The sequence below is a fragment of the Spinacia oleracea genome, chromosome 1 (assembly GCF_020520425.1).
Source record: "Spinacia oleracea cultivar Varoflay chromosome 1, BTI_SOV_V1, whole genome shotgun sequence".
Classification (NCBI taxonomy): domain Eukaryota; kingdom Viridiplantae; phylum Streptophyta; class Magnoliopsida; order Caryophyllales; family Amaranthaceae; genus Spinacia; species Spinacia oleracea.
This window is the reverse complement of record NC_079487.1, coordinates 60,968,249-60,988,631: the sequence shown is the minus strand read 5'-3', so window position 1 is coordinate 60,988,631 and position 20,383 is coordinate 60,968,249.

The following is a 20,383-nucleotide window of genomic DNA, read 5'->3' as shown; positions in this document are numbered from 1 at the left end:
TTAGTGCGTTGATGGTAGAATGTAAGTTTAAATCGTTTTTTTAATGTTTTGATTTTAATTTTTTTTGATTCGATATTGTGATTTTGATTTAATCATTTTTTTATTTCAATGTTTTTTATTTTTATCGTTTTTAATCCTATATTGTGATTATGATTAAAATTTTGTTAGGATATGACTGTACATGTTTTTGCAGGATATTTCGTTTTGATTATTTGTAATTATTTTGTTTAAACTATTTTGCAGATGAACGTATTTTGAAAAACTGCACGTTAGTATTTGTTCATTATTTATTTATAATTTTATTTATGAACAACGTAGATATTCATAATGAACATTACATATTTTGATAATTTTCATAGTTTGTTGAATCTGTTTTATGTTTTATTATAACATCCTTAAAAAATATAATAAACATTCTATTTAAAGATATTAAACATAACTTATTTTAATAATAAACATTATATTTAATCATTTGTTTTTGTTATCCACATATATTCATAATAAACATTTATTTTAATGCAAATGAATATGAAGGTCAAATGTCGTGAATATTATAGAATAGGATAATATTCATTATTAAGATGAATATGTTTATGGTTTATGAGGAATATCAACTATAATCATAATGAACAATCTATATAAATAAACTGAACATTAACCATTTTATTAATGAACATTTGTTTTATTTGCTGTGAATAGAGAAATAAGTCTTTTTGTTGGAGGGTTAGAATCTGTTTTGATGATGAAGGAATGTAAAAGTGAAGAAGAAGCTTATAATATGTATAATGATTATGGTTTTAGTAAAGGTTTTAGTATTAGGGTTTGGAAGGGTAGAAAACGTCAAAATAGTAAAACTTATATTATGAAACAGTTCTTGTGTAGCTGACTAGCTGTCAAGGTCAAAGATGAAAAAAAGGAAGAGAATAAGGTCTTATCACTAGTAGAAGCAACATCAAAGGTGGCGCTGAAAATAGGGGTATAGATGGCGCTTTATAAGTGCATCACATGGGTTGGACACATTTTGAAGAATCACAAAGGTGACGCTGAAAAAACACCACCTTTGAAGTTCAAAGGTGAAGCTTATTACCAATAAGCGCCACCTTTGAGCTTCACAAAGGTGGCTCTTGTTGGTAATAAGCGCCACCTTTGAGCTTTACAAAGGTGGCGCTTATTACCAACAAGCGCATCCTTCGTGATTTTTTTTTTTTTAAAAAAAGTTCTGCAATATAATTTCTGAGCCTGTGCAATACATATTAATTTATAGCAGACTCTTTCACCAAACATCCCCTTTACATTTAAATTTCAAGTTTGCAATAATAGTACCACATTAATTCAAATGTAATTAAATCAATAAATAACAAAGTAATTTTAGAGTCACAGCGAGGGTATTTCACAATCGGTGAAGTAAGTAGCCCACTTGTCTCGAACTTAATGCATCTTTTCTTTGGTAAATGGCCTCTCCCTTGGAGTATTGAAAACCTTTTAAAGAAAAACATGCAAAAATGAATAAATTAAATTAAGTTAAATATAAGATTAGTTGAGAGTTGGGAGCGAAAACAACTTTTATAGTCAAAATATGTCCTATAACGATCAAATGAGCCTTAAATATGCATAACTTGACCAAAGTAGATGAGAATGAGTGTTTACAACCTAATAATAAGTATGTTAAATATTTAAAGGGTTAAGAATTCCTATTTTGGTTCATTGGGTTCGTTTTGTAAAAGTTGGGAGAAAAAATGGCATTTTAGGCTACATATGACCTATAACGACCCAAACGAGCTTTAGATGTGCATAAATAGCTTGCAATGAGTTTTATAAACCTTATACTAATCATATTACACATGTAATTGGGAGTGTTTGGTTAGGAGAAGATTGGAAGAGAGTTTTGGGGTGAAAAAGCTAATTTTGAAAAGCTCAATATATGAGCCTTTTGCAATTAGAGGTTTGAGAAAGTGGATGAAAATGACTATTTTATCCTACTATTGCCTATAATTACAACCACTAACCTTGGTACCCTACATATTTTTCTCCTAAAAACATTACTCACACTTTCTTTTTCATTTCACCTTATTTACTAGATTCGTTTTTTGTTGTAATAAATTTTATATTAGTAATCTGAAGCAATTGAAGTACTCCGTATATTGCAATCATGCTTGAAGTATCATTAGCAATATTTCTCTATTTGAAAAATCTATATTATTAAAAAAAATTAAATTAAGAATATTTTGTTTAAAAATAAATTTATTTTATTTAGTCAATGCTTAGAAAAATATAAAGAGAAAAAAGTAACACAATAAACTATTTGTCTAATATTAATAAGAAATAAAGTATGTCAATGTCCTTAATTGTCATTTTACATATTAAACAACTAACAACTATCAGCTAATTTACCAAACACTTTTACACAAACAGCTAATGCAACCAGCTAATGCAAACAGCTAACCGCTAACAGCTAGTCAAACCAGCTATCAGCTATCAACTAACAGCTCCTAACCAATTAGGGCCATCTCGGTGTTGAATTTGATTATTTCCTTTAAATTCCATTTTTTGATGTTGAAGTACGGATAAGAGTTTGGTTTTATTGATGGCGGGCAGTAGCAATTGGATTTATTGATGTAGATAGTTCTTGTTAGAGCAAGAGGTATGGATTTCTTATTTTGCAGCTACGAACGATTATATTGAGAGACCATGACCTTCAATGGGCCTTTTATCTTCTGAGTGGGGTTGCATCAAGCCAGTCTTGAAATTTTATGTGTAGCAGCCTGGGTACGTGCATATTTTGTATTTTACGTGTACAAGGAATTTCAAAGAAGATTCAAGAGAAAGAGTTTAAAGAACGGAAGTATAATGAAACCCATAGTTATGTCCACAAAGAAAAATCAGGGTACATGAGTGAGAATCAAAGAGTGAGTATCACACTGAATCATAGCATACATAGAACAAACTGAGAAGGTACCATCTCTTGTAAATTTCCGGTACACAAAATTATCCTTAAGAGCAGAAGACCACTCCTAAGATAAACTAAACTTCGACTGCCGTCGTATTATCAAAGGAACGATGGACGCTCGTAACATCTATAAGAGAAGAAATGTTAGTTGAAAAGACGACCCATGCAAAGAGCACTTAAATAACATCTTTTCTTTATCAACCAAGACATCGTCGAGGATACAAACCTGATTAATCATACCAACTTTATCCCTTGACAAAGAACTTTAAAGCCTTCTCGAAGCTGATAAGGAAAGCTTCAAAGATGAATATGTGAGAAATAATTCCCTTGCTTTCATTAATTTGTGAAACCAATATATATTAAGCGTACATTAGGGTTAAGGTTAATGAGGTAATTAACTACATTAATTACAATACATAATAATACATATTCTATCACACCCCTGCAGTCGAAGCGGGAGATTTTCGTACGATGAGACTGTCCCTAAAATCATCAAAGAGTACGCGCGCAAGTCCTTTTGTAAAGATATCTGCAATCTGGTAACGGGACGGAACATGTAGAACACGCACTTCACCGCGTGCAACCTTTTCGTGTATGAAGTGTATATCCATTTCAATATGTTTAGTGCGTTGATGCTGAACTGGGTTACCTGAGAGGTATATGACACTAACATTATCACAGTAGACGAGTGTAGCTTTCTTGATCGGACAATGAAGTTCTAGGAGTAGGTTGCGGAGCCAGCAAGATTCAGAGGCAACATTGGCTACTCCGCGATACTCGGCTTCTGCACTTGATTTAGAAATAGTTATTTGACGTTTTGCGGACCATGAAATCAAGTTATCACCTAGAAACACACAGTAACCGGAAGTGGAACGCCGAGTGTCCGGGCACCCCCCAATCTGCATCTGTGTAAGAGATGAGGGATGCACAAGATGATTTGTATAGATGTAAGCCAAAATCAAGAGTGCCCTGAATGTAACGAACAATACGCTTGAGGGCATTCATATGCTCAATTCTCGGGTCATGCATATATAGACAAACCTGTTGTACTGCATAGGACATGTCTGGTCTAGTAAATGTAAGATATTTCATAGCACCTGCAAGACTTCGACATAGTGTGGGATCCTCTTAGGACGCCCCACCAGCAGCTCGGAGCTTAGACTTCGTGTCCACGGGGGTGTGACACGACTTGTAGTGAGTCATTCCATCACGTTCAATGATTTCCTCCGCATATTTCTTTTGAGATAGAAACATACCATGCTTATTACGGGTGACTGCAATACCCAAGAAATAACCCAGAGGACCTAAGTCCTTCATTGCAAATTCGGCACTCAGAAGGGACATAATAGACCTGCGTAGAGCATCCGAAGAGGCAGTGAGGATAATATCATCAACATATAATAAGATGTAGGCAATGTTCGAGCCACGGCAATAAATAAAGAGAGAGTGATCAGATTGGCTATGAGAGAAACCAATGGTGGAGACATATTCTGTAAACCTGTGGTACCATGCTCGAGGAGCTTGTTTGAGCCCGTACAACGATTTCTTAAATAGCAAACATAGCCCGGGGGACTCGGATCCTTAAATCCCATAGGTTGGTGCATATATACTGTCTCGTTGAGAGTGCCATATAGAAATGCATTTTTGACATTCAATTGGTGAATCTGCCAATAGTTAGATAATGCAATACTTAAAACAGTACGAATAGATGTCGGCTTAACAACCGGACTAAATGTCTCATCACAATCCACCCCAACCTGTTGTCCACTACCATCACCTACAAGACGGGCTTTATGGCGCTCAAAAGAACCATCAGATTTCTTTTTATGGCGAAAAATCCACATAGAACGAATTAAATTCACATTAGATGGTCGTGGTACCAATTCCCACGTCTTATTTTGTATGAGAGCATCATATTCATCAGTCATGGCAGCTTTCCAATTATGGTCATTAAGTGCATGTAAAGGATTTCGGGGGATGGATGAGACATATGGGGAGGTGGATGCACCACTAGTAGAAAAATAATGATTTGAGGCGTCACTTTTATATTGATTTGCAGCGTTTTAGGCGTAGCAGCAAATAGAGTGGCAGCAAATGAATGGAATTGATTTGCGTTGTTAAAAAACGCCTCAAATCAATCATTCATTTGCGGCGTAATTAAGAAAAAACGCCTCAAAATAGTTGAATTGTATGGCGGCGTTTCAACCTGAACGCCTCAAACTTTGGTAAAATTACGGGAGTTTATACGCCGCGAATAATTTGTATTTTTTTTAATAAATAATATATTTTATGTAAACTAAACAATCCCAAAAATATAGAACCTGTACTCACGCCACATTTATACAACGTTCAAAAGTGTCATCAACCACCAATAACTTCCAAGAAACTTTGATTTTTACATATAAGTTAACCATCATATGTTTACAAAAATAAACCACCTAAATAGTTTCAAGTCTATAATAACTATATCTTTTACACTTCCTACGTTACAAAATTGCACCAAAAATATAATAAGGCGATTATATATGATTTTAATAGCATGAAACATCCACAAAAAGAGATCGATGAAGCGTTAATTACACACAATGTTCGGTGAAGTATGATGCCCATTTGTCTCGTATTTCATCAATTTGCGCATCGGTGAAAGGATCTCCACTTATTGATGTGAAAACCTAACAAAATAATATATATATCATAAAATTATTTATCTTCGATTAGATGATCTAAAAAGTTGTTGTCTCCTACGTCCTCGGACCATGGCAAAGCATGGAAGGGCGAAGCCCTTAGAATCAAGAACCTTGACAATATGACAACAACATTATTCATGACAATAAAGGAACCAAATATTGTGTGTCTTTCCATCAATAAAACTTAGTCCAATGAAATAATAAAGGTCATATTTTGACTGTTATAGTCATATTCATGACAATAAAGGTCATATTTTGACTGTTATAGTCGTTTTTGCTCCCAACTCTCACCCGTGAACTTAGATTGGTATTCTAAACCCTCTAAATGTTTAATATACTTAGTATTAGGTTACTTAGACTCATTCTAATCTACTTTGGTCAAGTTATGCGCGCTTAAGGCTTTATTGATCATTATAGGTCATATTTTGACTGTTATAGTCGTTTTTGCTCCCAACTCTAACCCGTGAACTTAGATTGGTATTCTAAACCCTTTAAATGTTTAATATACTTATTATTAGGTTACTTAGACTCATTCCCATCTACTTTGGTCAAGTTATGCACGTTTAAGGCTTTATTGATCAATAAAGGTCATATTTTGACTGTTATAGTCGTTTTTGCTCCCAACTCTAACCCGTGAACTTAGATTGGTATTCTAAACCCTTTAAATGTTTAATATACTTATTATTAGGATGATAAGACTCATTCTCATCTAATTTGGTCAAGTTATGCACATTTAAAGCTTTATTGATCGTTATAGGTCATATTTTGACTATTATTGTCGTTATTGCTCCCAACTCTAACCCGTGAACTTAGATTGGAATTCTAAACCCTTTAAATATTTAATATACTTAATATTAGGATTATAAGACTCATTATCATCTAATTTGGTCAAGTTATGCACATTTAAGGCTTTATTGATCCTTATAGGTCATATTTTGACTATTATAGTCGGTTTTGCTCCCAACTCTAACCCGTGAACTTTGATTGGTATTCTAAACCCTTTAAATTTTTAATATACTTAGTATTAGGTTACTTAGACTAATTCTCATCTACTTTGGTAAAGTTATGCGCGTTTAAGGCTTTAATGATCATTATAGGTCATATTTTGACTGTTATAGTCGTATTTGCTCCCAACTCTAACCCGTGAACTTAGATTAGTATTCTAAACCCTTTAAATGTTTAATATACTTAGTATTAGGTTACTTAGACTCATTCCCATCTACTTTGGTCAAGTTATGCGCGTTTAAGGCTTTATTGATCAATAAAGGTCATATTTTGACTGATATTGTCGTTTTTGCTCCCAACTCTAACCCGTGAACATAGATTGGTATTCTAAACCCTTTAAATGTTTAATATGCTTATTATTAGGATGATAAGACTCATTCTCATCTAATTTGGTCAAGTTATGCACGTTTAAGGCTTTAATGATCATTATAGGTCATATTTTGACTGTTATTGTCGTTTTTGCTCCCAACTCCAACCCGTGAACTTAGATTGGTATTCTAAACCCTTTAAATGTTTACTATACTTATTATTAGGTTACTTAGACTCATTCCCATCTACTTTGGTCAAGTTATGCGCGTTTAAGGCTTTATTAATCAATAAAGGTCATATTTTGACTGATATAGTCGTTTTTGCTCCCAACTCTAACCCGTGAACATAGATTGGTATTCTAAACCCTTTAAATGTTTAATATGCTTATTATTAGGATGATAAGACTCATTCTCATCTAATTTGGTCCAGTTATGCACGTTTAAGGCTTTAATGATCATTATAGGTCATATTTTGACTGTTATAGTCGTTTTTGCTCCCAACTCTAACCCGTGAACTTAGATTGGTATTCTAAACCCTTTAAATGTTTAAGATACTTAGTATTAGGTTACTTAGACTCATTCCCATCTACTTTGGTCAAGTTATGCGTGTTTAAGGCTTTATTGATCAATAAAGGTCATATTTTGACTGATATAGTCGTTTTTGCTCCCAACTCTAACCCGTGAACTTAGATTGGTATTCTAAACCCTTTAAATGTTTAATATACTTATTATTAGGATGATAAGACTCATTCTCATCTAATTTGGTCAAGTTATGCACATTTAAGTCTTTATTGATCGTTATAGGTCATATTTTGACTATTATAGTCGTTTTTGCTCCCAACTCTAACCCGTGAACTTAAATTGGTATTCTAAACCCTTTAAATGTTTAATATACTTAATATTAGGTTACTTAGACTCATTATCATCTACTTTAGTCAAGTTATGCGCGTTTAAGGTTTTATTGATCATTATAGGTCATATTTTGACTATTATAGTCATTTTTGCTCCCAACTCTAACCCATGAACTTAAATTTGTATTCTAAACCCTTTAAATGTCTAATATACTTAATAGTAGGATGATAAGACTCATTCTCATCTAATTTGGTCAAGTTATGCACATTTAAGGCTTTATTGATCGTTATAGGTCATATTTTGACTATTATAGTCGTTTTTGCTCCCAACTCTAACCCGTGAACTTAAATTGGTATTCTAAAACCTTTGGCCTTGGATGATTAATTGGATTTAGTTTGGAATGAAGAAATGGAGATGAGAAAAGTCATCCCTGCTCAAATTAACAAAAGATAACTACGGGTTTCTCATTTCCCTTTGCATGGATCCATTAGTTAGGTTCTCAGAGGACCAAACTTCATACAATCATCTAGGATTCTAGACCGAACTGAATTCCAGAAATAAATTAAACTATATAACAAGGATAACACCCTTACCTTCTCTAAATCTGAAACATCATTGCAGCAGGAGACTAAATCAATCATGTACCGCATTACGAAAAATCCACACTCAAGGCCTCCCTTTTGTTGAGCGCACTAGAAACAAGGGTAAGATTTAGATTAAGTATTCTCGATAAAAGAATAGCCAAGTATTCTCGATAAAATAAAGGGACCAAATGTAGATTACATAGAAGCCTTGAAAGATTTTCTGACAAATTAAACCAGTTTGGGAAGTCTGAACAGATTCAAGTATCTCCAAATCCAAATCTAAATCTCAGCATAACTTCTGGCTATGAAAAGCATGATTTTAACTCTACAAAAGTTGAACTGAAGAATGAGGCTGGAATACACGTTATACAACTGTAGTTTCTAAACAAACCCAGAACACGAGACACAAACTAAAACACTCAGATAATTAATTATCAACAACCATCAACTGTACTAAAACTAAACTACAGTAATCCAAAGCTAATGTGAAGCTGCTGCCCTATATCTCAAGCCTTAAACAACACCGACAGATGAACCAGTAATACAGATGTGAGTGAACAAAACAAATAACTAAACTACTGAACTAGATGAACCTGCAGCCCCTATATCTCAAGCCTTAAACAACACCGACAGCATTAATTGCCAAGAGCATGTCAAGCAATCGAGTAGAAGCAAGTATTGTAACACCCTAATAATTCCTTGCTTTTTATAAAACATTTTCCAACTTAAAAAACAGGAATTACCAAGATATTACCGCCACCGTGATAACGGCTAAGGCTATTTAGCAGAATTACGCAGCGGAATCAACTAACTTTCAAAACATAAATAAATAGTTAATGGTCATTAAAACAAGTTGGAACCGTTGAGGCCCAAATCCAAAGTATTAAACCATTTAAAATCCATTAACTGAAAATAGTATTAGTAGTAGTAGTAGTCATGACTAAATAAATAGAGTTTATAAATTACGGAAGAATAAAACTCTCAACTCGAATCCCATGATAACTTCCCCCGCAAATTATCTCTACAAACCTGCTTTATTGAAAATCTACTCCCCAACAACGCAATTGCAATTGATGGATCATCATAGGGTCATTAAGGCAAAGGCCATGACCAGAAGACATGAAGCACGAAGTCAGCAAAAGCTGAGTACGAACAAGCTAGAATAACATTCTATCCTAACATGCTTCACTCGACAAATTAAATAATCCACATGCAAAAGCCATATAATAAACGAATAGACAAACAAACATGGGGACAAGACTCGACACTTGACACGACTCTTGACTCACAGATTAATAAAAAGTAGCTTCGAACGGGTAAAGTAAAGTATCCTCAAAAGGAAAGAAAAGGGTGATGGGAGCTAACCATACACCAAAATAAGTCGGGCTACTACCGACAGTCGGGCCATACCGACAGGAATTCCAATGCACAACGGCATAAAAGAAAATGAAACAACGTCTTGTATCATTCTAGGAGTACAAGTTTTCCGGCAAGACTCCCCCCCATTGTTCATACTCAAGGTATGTACGTTCCAAGAGTTTTGAAGCTCTTTGGGTTACACTTTACGTTAATTAGTATATTATGTTCAAGGCGACTCAAGACTCTACTCAAGACACAACATACAAACAATTGAGCAATTAAACAATTCAACAATGACACTTCATTATTTTACTTCTTTAGGACTTGTGATCAAACATAGACTCAAGTGAAATTACTCCCATTGTTCCTTCTCAAAACACTGTTTGAGATAACCCGACATTGCCTATTAACAAGCGGGGTGTGCCCTTAGCACGAATTGTCCTTAATTCAATTCACATAGACTCTCGAACATATTCTACCCCTTGGTAGGATATATATTGCTCTTCGGCAATATTCAACTGGCTCAATATATATGCTAGACATCCTGTACTATAGCATAATAATAATAACAACTTGCATGCGCACTACTCATACATGCAAACCAACTTGAACAACATGCTTGACATAATTCAACGATTATAAAAGTCCATAACATGATAGTTCAACAGAATCTATAAAGCATAATTCAATTCATAACATGCTTGTTCACATAGATTCAATAATAATAATAACATGCTCGTTCTCAATATCAAACATGAATTCACAATAACATATTCGTTCCCAATCATCAAACATGAATTCATAATAACATATAAGTTCACATGATTCGCATTCAATACACTTCACAAAGTCCTCAAGGGATGGGTGATCACTCTAGTCTTGTACATACCTGGAATACCTAAGTACGGGGGCCACTGTGCGAATCACGACTCACTAGAAATCAACTCCTATAAACAAAATAAGAGAACTAAATTATTATCATGTTTACTAAATTTCCAGCAACTATTTAAGATTCTAAATTTCTTAGTTTAATTAGAAATTAATCATTAATCGTTAATTTAATAGTCTCAAATAGTCAACTCAAGCCCTACCATAAAAACATTGACTTTTTAGCTTTAAAACCATTAAAAATCAACTTTTTAAAGCTTATAAACAATCTGAAAATTTTAGTTTATTCCTATAATTTAAATTCATTAAATTATGTGAATCAATTGCTTAATTAATTTGAAATCAAAAGCCTAACAATCGTTTATTCCAAAAACATGTTTTGACTTCAAAAATCAACACTTTATAAACTTATTAAATCTGAAAATTATAAATTCAATCATCAAAACCAATTTCTTTAATTAGAACACAATATTAACCCAATGCGGTGTTCATAACCGATCTAATTAATTTAAACAACCCAAATATTTAAACTAATCACAACAATTAAATCAATTTAAAACAGAAAACTAATATTTTTGAAAATAAAATTTGATTAACCCAATTAACAACACACACACACACAACAATTAATTGTGTTGTGTATGTGGGCGTCGAGCAAAACAACACAACAACACGCACCGCAGCACGCAAGCACGCAAGCAGCGCGACAACACGCAACAAGGGCGAGAGAGGAGAGGGCGCTGGCGCGGGGCACTCGACACAAGAGCAGTAGTGAGCACGAGGCTCTGTGCTGCGGGGCTGCGGGGAGGGACGAGGCACACGCGACACACAGCAGAAGCGAGGGCACTGCGCTGCGAGACGAGGCAAGAAAAGAGGGGCAACGAGGGCTTGCGCGCACGGGGCTGGGCACGAGTGCCTTGGGCTGCAAGCAAGGCTGGTCGGACGAGAGGAGAGGGTGCCGCAAGGAGAGAGAAAAAGAGGAGAGAGAGGGAGTGCTAAAAATTTTGTGAGGGTTTAATGAGAGGGTCTATTTATAGTTTTTCTCTCCCATGTGGGCTAGGTTATGGTAGTTTGAGTTGGGCTTATTTTCGGGCTCAATTCATTAAACTCCTTGCAAGCTTTGTTGGGTTTGATCATGGAAAATCAACTGGGCTTTAATTAAATTAAATCCGTTTTTGAAATACGACCCAACAAATCCTGATTAAATAAATTCATTGAATTTAATAAAAAATACGGTTTTCGAAATAATTAATATTTAAATTAATTAAAAATAAAAAGAATTTAATTCTCATTAAATGGAATTAATTTATAAAAATACTTTATGAATACGAAGAAATGCTTTATAAATATAATAAAATATATTTATAATTATAGAAAAATACGAGGTATTACAGTCTACCCTCCTTAAAAGAAGTTTCGTCCCGAAACTTGGGCACGGAAATCACAACTTTAAAACTAGACTTGAGACTAATGTGAGACTTTAGTGCGTTTTCTTTGCAAAAAATTTTAGTTGCTGTACTCTTTAAGTAATGCAACATGACAATAAACAGTAAAACTTCATTGGAAACAACGATTCAAGCATATCTTAAAGGATAAATTGGGTAAATAAGGTATAAAGCGCGAAATTCTACCGCACTCTACCCCCCTTAAAGAAAACGAGTTACGGCCCCGTAACTCAACTAACCTCGGGAAAAAGCTCGGGATATTTCTTTCTCATTTCCTCCTCCGCTTCCCAGGTAGCTTCCTCGGACTCTTGGTTAGACCACAACACTTTAACGATCTTAACATCCTTAGTTCGTGTACTACGCACCTTGCTATCAAGTATTTTGACAGGTCTTTCCTCAAATGTCAAACTTTGGTCTAACTCTATGGTCTCCGGTTGCAGTACGTGAGACTTATCCGGGACGTACTTTCTCAACTGAGATACATGAAACACATTATGCACTCTATGCAAGTCCATGGGCAAGGCTAATCTATATGCTACCTTCCCTATCCGTTCTAGGATCTCATATGGGCCTATATACTTTGGGCTAAGTTTTCCTTTCTTCCCAAATCTCATCACACCTTTCATTGGTGAAAACTTAAGCAACACATTGTCACCTATTTGGAAATCTTCGTCCCTACGCTTTAAATCTGCATAGCCCTTTTGGCGATCTTGCGCGACTTGGATTTTGGATTGAATAGTCCTAACCTGATTCATATTGTCCTCTATCAATTGGGGACCTAATACAACGGTTTCACTAATGTCACTCCAACATAGTGGACTTCTGCATTTTCGTCCATACAGGGCTTCGAATGGTGCCATTCCAATACTGGCATGATAGCTATTGTTGTATGGAAACTCAATTAGATCTAGGCTATCTTCCCATCCACCTTAAAAATCAATCACACAATAAGCTCTTAGCATATCCTCTAAGGTTTGAATAGTTCTTTCGGTTTGTCCATCTGTGGCTGGGTGGAACGTTGTACTCATTTTCGATGTGGTACCAAAGTTCTTCTGCACACTTTTCCAGAAATTCGAAAGGAATCTAGAATCTCTATCTGATACGATATCCTTAGGAACTCCATGTAATCTCACTACATGCTTGATGTAAGCTTTGGCAAGTTGTTCCATTTTCCAGGTTTCTTTCATTGGTATGAACACTGCCGACTTAGTCAACCTATCCACCACTACCCAAATGGTGTCATTTCCACTCTTCGACTTGGGTAAACAAGTGACAAAGTCCATTGAGATACAGTCCCACTTCCAACTCGGAATCTCTAAAGGTTGGACCTTCCCTTGAGGTCTCCTATGCTCAATCTTAACTTTCTGACAAGTCAAACACCTTGCCACGAATTCAGCCACTTCTATTTTCATCCTTGGCCACCAATAGACCTTCTTCAGATCCTTATACAGCTTGTCACCTCCCGGGTGAACAGAATATGGCGTATTGTGACCTTCTCTCATCAACTTCTCCTTTAGTTCACCACACTTTTGAGGTACACACCATCGTCCTTTATACCTCAAACTTTCATCCTCGTGGATCTTAAAATCAATCTCCTTTCCTTGCGAAATCTTTTCCTTGATCCGCTCTAAATTAACATCACCAGCCTGATTCTCCCTAATTTCATCAAATACCGACGACTGGATGGTTAAGGCATTCATCATACCCTCAAGGCATTCTCCACTCACTATTTCTAGATTCAATCGCTGCATGTCCTTACACAGCTCGTTAGCAACTACTAACGCATTTACACCATGACTTGATTTCCTACTCAAGGCATCTGCGACTACATTGGATTTTCCCTCATGGTATTGAATATCCAGATCATAGTCCTTGATTAACTCCAACCACCTTCGTTGGAGCATATTTAAGTCCTTCTGTGTGAAAATGTACTTCAAACTCTTATGATCCGTAAATATCCTACATTTCACACCATACAGATAGTGTCTCCATATCTTTAATGCAAACACTATGGCACCTAAGTCTAAATCATGGATAGGGTAATTGGATTCATATGGCTTCAACTACCTCGATGCATACGCAATCACCTTCCCGCTCTGCATCAACACACACCCTAAACCACTCTTAGAGGCATCACAATATACATCATAAGTACCGCTCTCATCTGGCAAAGTTAACACCGGCGCGGTTGTCAAACGCGTCTTTAAGGCTTGGAACGCCTCCTCACACTGGTCATTTCACTCAAACTTCGCTTCTTTCTTCATCAAGGTTTTCATTGGTTTGGCGATTCTAGAAAAGTCTTGCACAAAGCGTCTATAATAACCCGCTAAACCAAGAAAACTCCGAATATCGGTGACACTCTTAGGTGTAGGCCACTCACTAACGGCTTTATCTTTGCAGGATCCACTCTAACTCCTTCCTTAGATACGAAATTGAAGGAAATAATGCCCTTGGTCCAAGTATGCATTTAATGTTAAGTCTAATAAATGCGGTTCAGTATTAATTAACAAGTTAATAATTCAGTGAGATCAAGTGAGCTGAATGCCTAGCTAGAGGCCGCTTCAGTTCAAGTGGAATTAATGATATTAATCCACAGCTTACTCTTGACTGAACCTGTAGGGTCACACAAATAGTACGTAAACGGATCAAGTATTTAATGGCATTAAATACTCCATCTATGGATATTCGGAATCGACGGATCTTGGTTTCAGTGGGAGCTGAGATCGTCAAAGGCAAACAATGAATACTCCGGAAGCGATGATATTGCCGGAAACGGAAATATGGATCGTATCGGAAATATAAATATTATCCAAGTCGTAGATGTTGCCGAAAACGGAAACATGGTACGTATCAGAAAATATTATCGGATATGGAAATATTACCGGAATCTGAAATATTGCCGGAAATGGAAATATTGTCGGAATCGGAAATATTATTGGAATCGGAAAATAATTCCGGAAACGGAAATATTAAATATTTGTTCGAAACGGAAATTAATTCCGGAATCGGAAATGTAAAATATTGTTCGTATCGGAAATGAATTCCGGAATCGGGAAATTAATCGGAAGCGCATCGTACGAATTAGCATCGGACGAGACTTGCTAGACGAAGGCCCAGCACGAAGCCAGGCCCGCGTCCAGCAAGCCTAGCGCGCCAACACAACGCTGCCAAAGCCTCGCCAGGCCCAGCGCAAGGCCAGGCCCAGCAAGGCCAGGCCCAGCAAGGCCATGGCGCGCGCGCGGGGGTGGGCTGACGCTCGTGGGCTGCGAGCAGCGCCTGCTCGTGTGGGCCGCAAGGCTTGCGCGGGCTGTGCGGTACTCGTGCTCGTGCAACGTTTGTGTTCGCTACGAATCCTAAAGCTAATGGAATTCGTTCTATGATTAATTCCTAATCCTAAAAGATAGAATTAGTTTAAAAGAGTTTTAATAAAATTCTAATTAACTAATTAGTATCCTAATAGGATTCTAAATCCCTTTCCATAGCCCTATAAATATGTGCCTAGGTTCACAATTTATGGACGAGTTTTTTAAGTATTCAGAGTGACATTTTGAGAGCAAAATTTCAGTCTTATTGTTGCCCTATTAGCCAAAAATTCTAAGTACCTTAAGCGCGATTCTAGTTGGTCAATTTTAAGGCGGATCCGAACGTGCTGTGGACTTTCTACGGAGGGACGACACTTGGAGTCCTAAAGACTTGTTCTTGTTCGGTTGGGGCGCAGCTAGGGAGGGCACGCTACAAAGTGTATGCATCCTAGACTAATTATATGATTATGTGCAATTAATATGATTCCTGGCATTAAGGTTTTTCCGCATGATTTATGTTGTTCATATATATCATAACCTAACAGAAATGACCTAAGAACGCAACTCTCTCCAGCCAGAATTCACACTTCGAGAATTTGGCATACAACTGGTTGTCTCTCAGGGTACTCAACACTGACCTTAAGTTTTCCGCATGATCCTCCTCATTCTTAGAGTAGACCAGAATATCATCTATGAAAACCACTACAAACTTGTCCAAGAATGCATGGAATACTCGGTTCATTAAGTCCATAAAGATTGTAGGTGCATTGGTTAACCCAAAAGGCATAACTGTGAACTCATAATGACCGTATCTAGTCCTAAATGCAGTCTTTGGTATATCGTGCTCTGCGATTCTCTACTGATGATAACCTGACCTCAAGTCAATCTTTGAAAACATTCCCGCTCCTTTAAACTGGTCAAATAGATCATCTATCCTAGGCAAAGGATACTTATTCTTGATTGTGACTTTATTGACCTCCCTGTAGTCTATATAGAGTCTCATAATACCGTCCTTCTTCTTCACAAACAAGACTGGCGCTCCCCAAGGCGATGCACTTGGTCTGATATAACCTTTCCCTAGAAATTCCTCAAGTTGACCTTTTAACTCACTCATTTCTGCTGGAGCCATCCGGTATGGGGCTTTCGAGATAGGTGCAGTTCCGGGTGCTAAATCTATGGTAAAATCCATTGGTCGATTGGGCGGCATTCTCGGGATCTCTTCCGAAAATACGTCCAGGAATTCACTCACCACTACAATATCCCCTGGTTGCTCTTTCATTACATGGTCTAGGTCTCTTACATTGCATAGAAAACAGGGTTCTCTTTGTGTATTAACTTCACGAGTTCCATTGCCGTGAGGATTCCTACACTCCTAGGCTTCCCAAAACGGCGATACGACACAACCTTTTATAGACTAGACTTCAAGTGAATCTTCTGCTTCTCACAGTCAATCTTTGCTTTGAACATGGCCAACCAGTCCATTCCCAAAATCACATCTAAATCTCCTAACTCAAACTCAATTAGGCTAGACAAGAATATGGTCTTGGCTATGGTTAACGGTACATTCCTATGGATCTTAGTGCATTTCACAACCCCACCGGTTGGTATCACTATGGGTACTTCAATCTCTTCCGGTTCTTCCAATCCTAACTTCTCTAAGATATCCCTTGATATAAACGAATAAGTCGCACCAGAATCAAATAGTACTTTAACTAAAATGGAGTTAATAGAAAAAGTACCAGCTATGACGTCAGACGAGTTTTCGGCTTCCTGCCTAGTGATCACATTCAGCTTTCCTTGGGCAACTCCCTTGTTATAGCCACCTCCATTGGCATTTCCATTGGAATTTCGGTTCCCATTCTGCTGATAGTTCCCTCCGGGATTTCCATTACCCTGGCCATTATTGCCATTGTTACCATTCTGGTTACCCCTTTGGTTTCCACCATTGTTCCCTCCATTCCGGTTTTGGTCATTCCTATTGTTGTTCTGGCGGTTGCCTTGGTTGACTTGGTTGGGTTTCCCATTCTTGGCCCAACACTCAAATTCTCTATGGCCTAGATTCTCACAAAACCTACAGACAACTTGGTTTCCATTACAGTCTCGACCTGGGTGATTAGTATGGCAACATCTACACTCATAGACTCTCGTTCCATTCCCTGCAGACTGATTCTTATCTCCATTGTTATTGTGGAAATTGTTCCTGTTTCCACCCTGGTTTCCCCTGAACTGGAAATGGTTGCTTCCTTTGTTTTTCTTAAAGTTTCCCTGATTCTGCTGGCCACCACCTTAGTTTTGGTTACCAACATCCTTCCTCTTTTCACCAATTCCATTCTTCCTTTGCTGAAGGCCATACAAATGGGTAGCTTTTCCATATAGGGTGTTGATATGTGCGTTTTATATAGTGTTTTCACCCCCGTCCCTTAGTACTTTTATGCGTCAAATAAGCTCTTAGGAGCCGTTTTTAGTACTAATCTGTGTATTTGAGTGTGCCTTGAGTTTCAGGAATACTTGGTGAGAAATTGGTCTTTTTAGTCCTATTTCTTGATGATTTAGGCCACTACGTGATCCCGAGGGAGTTCGGGAAGACTTTTGTCGACTTACGGGAGCCTTAGATGATTCATGATTGAGCCCCGGAAGTTAGACTCGGTGTTGTGGACGAAGGGCGGATCACTTAGCCCTCCGCCCGGTTGATTGCCTCTCGCCCGTCGGGAGAGCAAACAGAGGGACAGGCGCAGAAGGCGCCCGACGGGTGGGATCTCGCTCGGTGCCCACCGGGCGCCCATCAGGAACTTCACAAGCAAAAGTCGCCCCGCGCCCGACGGGCGAGGTCCGCCCGACCGGGCGCGCGGAGAACGTTTCATAAAGTCGCCCTACGCCCGTCGGGCAGCCCTGCGCCCGTCGGGCGGATTTCGAGCTTCTCGCCCGTCGGGCGGAGAGCTGCCCGACCGGGTGACGACAACCCAAGGCGCTGTGCGCGCGTCTTTCCTTATTCTTTTCTGGTTTCCTAATTTTAGTTTGGGCAAAAACTATAAATACCAAGCTCTTATGTTTTAGTAGGACATCTTATTTTCTAATATTAAGCACTTAGATTATTTTCTTAAGCTGAGTTTTCTCTCAAATTTGGTTCAAAACAATTAGTTTCAAATTCAATAAAAATTCAAGCTTTCCTTTGCCATTGTTCTTCAATTAGGTATTGTTCTTTATTTCAATCATTTATTTTGCTTTAATTATGTCTTCAATCATGCTAATTTCTTTGTTTATTGTTAATATGCTTGAGTAGTCTAATTTCTAGGGTTTGGGGATCCATGAATAATATGAAGGGATATTGAATAATTGTGATTGTTGGCATTGTAATTAATTCTTATTGATTGGTTTATTTCACTATACAATTAGATTTGTGCAGGTTTAATTATGGTAGTTTTGCAATTTCAAATTAAGATTCGAGAGATGCAATTTGATGTTTAGGCTTGTGTCAATAGGTGGAATTAGAGTTAATACGTAGCGAGAGCCCGTTAATTCTTAGTCTATGATTAGCATCGATTCGAGAGAGCATGCTAGTCTAATTAATTACTTTGTTGATTATCGTGATTGTTCATTATCCTGGATTGTTATTTGTTGGTGAACCTATGCCCTAGATTCTTTAATATCTTGATTCTTAATTGTTTGATTATCGTCGTAGTCTTAGCAAACCATCAACCAAACTCTTGTTCCCAATAGTCTAGACTAATTAATTAATAGTAGAAAGAACGCATGTTTCCCTGTGGATTCGATCCTGACTTCCCTTGCTACCTAGCTAGTGGACTTAGGTTTATTTTTGATTAGGTGATACGACTTAAGCCTATCAGGTGTCAAGAGATGTAAAGGTCTCTCCAGCAAGCATCAGTTGCAAATCCATAGTCAATCCGCTCTCAAATCTTTGGGCTCTAAGCTCCTCCGTTGCCACCACTTCCGGTGCAAATCTAGATAGCTCTATAAACTTAGAATAGTACTCTATCACAGACATACCATCCATTTTCAACTCGATGAACTCTTGGGCTTTCTGCTTCTTCAGATATGGTGGGTAAAACTTGTTCCTTAAGGCTACCTTGAATGATTCCCATCCAAATCCAGGTGTAGCTCTCAAAACATTCTCACACCTTTGCCACCACAGATCAGCTTCTCCCCTAAGGTAATAAACAACACTATTAACCCTAAGGTCTTCCGGGCAATTGACAGCTACGATAATCTTATCGAACTCCTTTAGCCAGTTCTCAAGTACAGTTGGGTCTATTTCCCCTTGATACAAATGAGGCTTACTTTGGGCCACCTTCTTAAACATCTCACCAGCTAGATCAACTCCCTGGTTATTCCTATTCTGTGCTAAGTTCTGCACTACTTCAGCTAGTTGCCTAACCACATCGGCAATTCCTTGGGTAGTCATCTCCCTTCTCCTGAATAAAACAAAAAACTAACTTTAACAACTGAGTTTGGATACTGCCTTGCTAAAACATTGCACTAACTAGCCATACAATTATTACACATACATACTAGCGGCCAATGCTCAATCTGCCCAACCTGTTAGTGTAGCTGCTATGAGTGCCCAACCTGCTACTATTTGTGAAAGTTGTGGAATGTCTGGTCATTATGCACAGGAATGTAGGAGCTCTATTGAACAATGTAATGCATTTCAATCCTACAAACAAAACAACCCATTCTCCAACTCTTACAATGAGGGCTACAAAAATAACCCTCTGCTTTCCTACAGGAGCAAAAATATCCAAAACCCTCACCAAGTTCAACATCCACCACCACAACCATATCAACCCCCACACCAACAATCTTACCAACCCCGAAACAACTACAACCAGCAGTCTAGTGGGCCACCTGGGTTCTCTAGACAATATACATCACCCCCACAACCACAACCTCAAGCCACACAGCCCGACCCTATGCTAGTAGAGATGAGAAACATGATGCTACAAATGCAAAAATCTCTAAGTGAAAAGGATGCAAAGATCGATGCTCTT